Below are 4297 nucleotides of genomic sequence, written 5' to 3' on the forward strand. Positions count from 1 at the left end.
TCTATGAATTCGGAAAAATCAGACAAGCAGATGATTAGCCCATTGCGCCTTTACTTTACTGGCTTTATATGAGAAACACTGTTAAGAGATTTTGTGTTGATTAGAAAAGGCCAGTAATCAATTAGTATAGCCCTATAGTGACCCATTACCGAACGACAGCCGGATGGGAAGAAATTAGGGCAACCATTTAATTTGTTAAACATTGAAAAAGGGTATTATGTTATAACGAGAGGATAATGAATTAATATGCAAATTGGAAGGTGGGAACTACATACAATTTTCATGTATGATTTTGTTCCATACAGTTTTCCCTTCTCTGACCCAGAAAGATTGAGCAAATGAATTAATGTTGTATCCAGACAAGGATCAGATGTGATGCCCTGTTATCCCACCTTACATTCTCGGATTTGCAGTGATCATTTTCTTCCGAAGGATTATGATCTGTCCAAAACAAGAAAAGTTTTATTGAACACAGCCATACCATCTATTTTTTCCAACACATCCAATTCACAAACAGCCTGTTGTTAAACAAACCCGTAAACATCCAATAAAAAGAACACAAGAAATTACACAAGAGGAACATAATGTAAAATATGCTAAATTAAGTTGCAACCATGATCATACTTATCATCGTCCTTCCATTGAGATTGATTTAGAGAAAACTAAAAGAGAACTCGTAAAAGTAAAGGGCCTAAAAAAATACAGGAATAAAACAATAAAAGCATTGAAGAAGAGAATGGAAAGGAGAGATGATAAAATATCTAGCTTTTTAATAGAGATGGAAAATTTAAAACTGTTAACATCTGAAGAGCAATCTCTATTAAATTTGAACTTTGATAAGGACACTCTTAGTATAATAGAAAATGAAGTAAGAGCCACCTCCTCTTCAGTCAATGGAAGGAACTATTCTGACAATTTAATGAAATTTGCTGTACCATTGCATTTTTATAGGGCACAAGCATATGAATACATTAGGAAATTTCTTTCACTTCCCCGTCCATCAACAATTAGAAAGTGGGCATCTAGTTCCGATTGTTTTCCCGGATATTTGAAGGAGGCGTTGGACAGTCTAAAAAGAGAGTTTACAGATGGGAGGAGGGATGTTGTCATAATGTTTGATGCTATGCACTTCAAAAAGGCATATAGTTATGATCCTGCAACTCAAAAATATGTGGCGTCAATTAATCATGGTCATCTTCAAGCAGGATGTGATGACTCACTTGCCTCTGAGTGCATAGTTTTTATGGTAGTTGGGTTAAAACAACATTTTAAACAGCCTATTGGGTATTTTTTTAATTGACAAAATTAGCACAGTAAGTCAAGCCCAATTTGTGAAAGATGCAATATCTTTAGTGACAGAAACTGGTGTGTGATGGATATTACACCAACCAGGCTACATCCAATTCTCTGATTGTCTGTTGTCGGTTTGATAATTTATCAAATATTAATTTTTTCCCCTAATCCAATTAATAATAATAAACTATTTTTTTATTTGATGCCTGTCATTTGTAAAAAAACATTAGGAATTGTCTTGGTGACTTAAAAGTAATTTTTCATCATGAAAAACCAATTAAGTGGCAATTTCTTTGTGCCTTGAATGACCTTCAGCAAAAAGATGATTTACATCTAGCAAACAAATTGAGAGGAAAACATATTTATTATCACAGAAATAAAATGAATGTTAAACTTTCATGCCAAACCCTCTCTCTTCCTCTGTAGCAAACGCAATTCATTTCCTTAGAGAAGACTTAAAGTTAGAGATTTTTTATGGTAGTCAAGAAACCACTGAGTTTATTCAAATGTTTGATAGAATTTTTGATCTGTGTCATTCCTCAAGTGTCTTTGGCAAGGGTTACAAAAGTCCAATTTCTAGAACAAATATTTCCCATAAGACAGCACTTGTCAATCAAGCTAAAAGATACATTTTAGGACTCAAAGATGCTAAGGGTAAACATCTTGTCGAAGGGAAAAGGAAGACTGATTTTGTTGGCTACATTTGTACTCTTACATCTATAATTGATATTAGCACAATACTTATTAATAGTTATGAATATCGCTTTTTTCTGTCATACCGCCTGTCGCAAGACCACTTAGAAACATTTTTTTCAGGAGGATAAGGAGGAATGGTTAGAAAAATAACCCCACAGCTTTGCAATTCAAGTGGTCATTGCGAGCATTGATTCTAAAGAACGATGTTGTTCCATCAAAAAGAGCAACCTGCATTGAAGAACCAGACAACGGGTTGTTTGCCTCAAATCCTACAGAAAAAGAAACTATTTCTACAACTTCATTGAAGTTATTTATTGAAGTATTAACCAGACCCTCCGAGTACCATTCTTATGCATTGCATTACATTAGTGGATACATATCAAGAACACTAGCTAAAATAGTTAATTGTCAAAAATGCAGTTGTATACTTTCATCAGATTCAACTTCCAACTCAGTTGAAGAATTTTCGTTGTTTACAAAGAAAAGAGATAATGGTGGGCTCAATTTTAACAAAGATATGTTTGTTGTTATTAGTCATTGTGATCGATTCTTCGAAACAAACGCATACAAGGCCCCATTAATGCTGTAACACCAACAATAGCAACAGTTGCTAGAGAAGTTTCAGCAGCAACGGTAAACAATATTTTCTCTCAAATATGGCAACACAGTCTTTCAACCCAACACATGTCAACTGAGGACACACATGGTCACCAACTTGTTAAAGAGGCATGCAGACTGTTTTGCAAAATGATTTTTCATCATCATGAAAAATTAATTACAGAAGACAGATATATAAACCAAGATGCAGGCACTCAACGACATTCACTGACAATAGCCGTCATCTTGTTGCATCAATAGGTTGAATATGATATAGTATTTGCGAGCATCGTATAGGCTATCTATATGTAGAAGTCTACGCATACTGCTTACTGTGCATAAAAGCATGTATAAAAACGTTATTTGTTATCCACATGCATTTGGGTTTTTGTTGTCTTGTCAAATGCCTTGGGTTGAAATGTCACTTGGTTGCATTCCTTGTCTTGTTCTTTAATAAATAGAAGCCTATCTATACACTTTATTATTGATAAATGTTAAAAATCTTACATATAACAAGTAATCCTTAAGTGCTGGCTTTGATTGCATATAATAAATAGTGGAGTGGATTTTCCTCCCAAAAATAAATAAATAAATAAGTAAATGAATAAACCTTTAATACCTTCTAAAGCAGTGTTGAGGGCAAGGTTTGATTGATCATTGTTGCAAACAAACCTCTGAATTAGGAAAAATAAGAATAGCTGGTGAAGTAAATTTTGCTAACCCAAAACTTAGGGTCTCAACAAAATTACAGATTTTAAAAATATAAGTCCTATCATGTTATATCCTGCAACATATGAACATTAGAATAATATATATAGTGTCATAAACGGTTGAAAGCCTTTGAAATGTGGACACAGAAGGATATTGAAAACTCCATGGACGGTCAAAGAATTGGTAAGAACAAAATCCGTTACTACTAGTGACCAAAAGCAAGAGACAGATGAGATTTTTCGAACATATCTGGAGACAAAATGGTTTAGAAACATTGGTATATCTGGTTTTATTGGTGGAAAAAGAACTTCGTCCTGAGACACGTAACATCAGACACAAAAAGCAAGATTATAAAATCGCAGAGGACAGAACAAAATGGAGAACGATGATCAGCAACATTCAGAATGATTTTGCCATAATAGATTGTGGCCGACATATACAAGAAGAAGAATAATTGTACAATGCATGACTGTTGAATACCAAAGGAGCATTTTGGAAAGTTGATCGTATCCTAACGGTAAGCGTATTTTATTTATGGCAATAATTAGAGGTGTAAACGTTATTTTTTGTCGTCTGAGTGATAGCTAAACAATGTTGACTTTATAATCGGTTTTGAACATCGATAGTCGATAGTCTCCCTCAACACATTCAGATAACTCTTTGTCAATGTTTACAAACAAATGTGTATAACTGTGACGAAAACAAACCGCCCGGTACGCGATTGACTTGGTGTTGAGAACTATTGTTGCATTGGTGCATGGATACCAAAAAGCTTGCCCTTATCGGATGTCTCAGCCAGCAAGTCAAGTTGGCATGTGCCGGGCGGATTTTTTAATAGACGATAGAGAGGTGGAACTCTTTTGCTTATCATTCTTGTTCTCCTTCTAATTTGTTTGAGGCAATGATATCACGATGGGCCAGTCTTTGCACCACATCACTGAAGAATTCATCAAAATAAGTTTATTGGTTATGTTTTTATTTTAGAAAAGTATGTATATCA

Source organism: Berghia stephanieae, chromosome 14 (assembly GCF_034508935.2).
Source record: "Berghia stephanieae isolate SIO BIC M18660-M18661 chromosome 14, UCSD_Bste_1.3, whole genome shotgun sequence".
In the NCBI taxonomy this organism is placed as follows: Eukaryota; Metazoa; Mollusca; class Gastropoda; order Nudibranchia; family Aeolidiidae; genus Berghia; species Berghia stephanieae.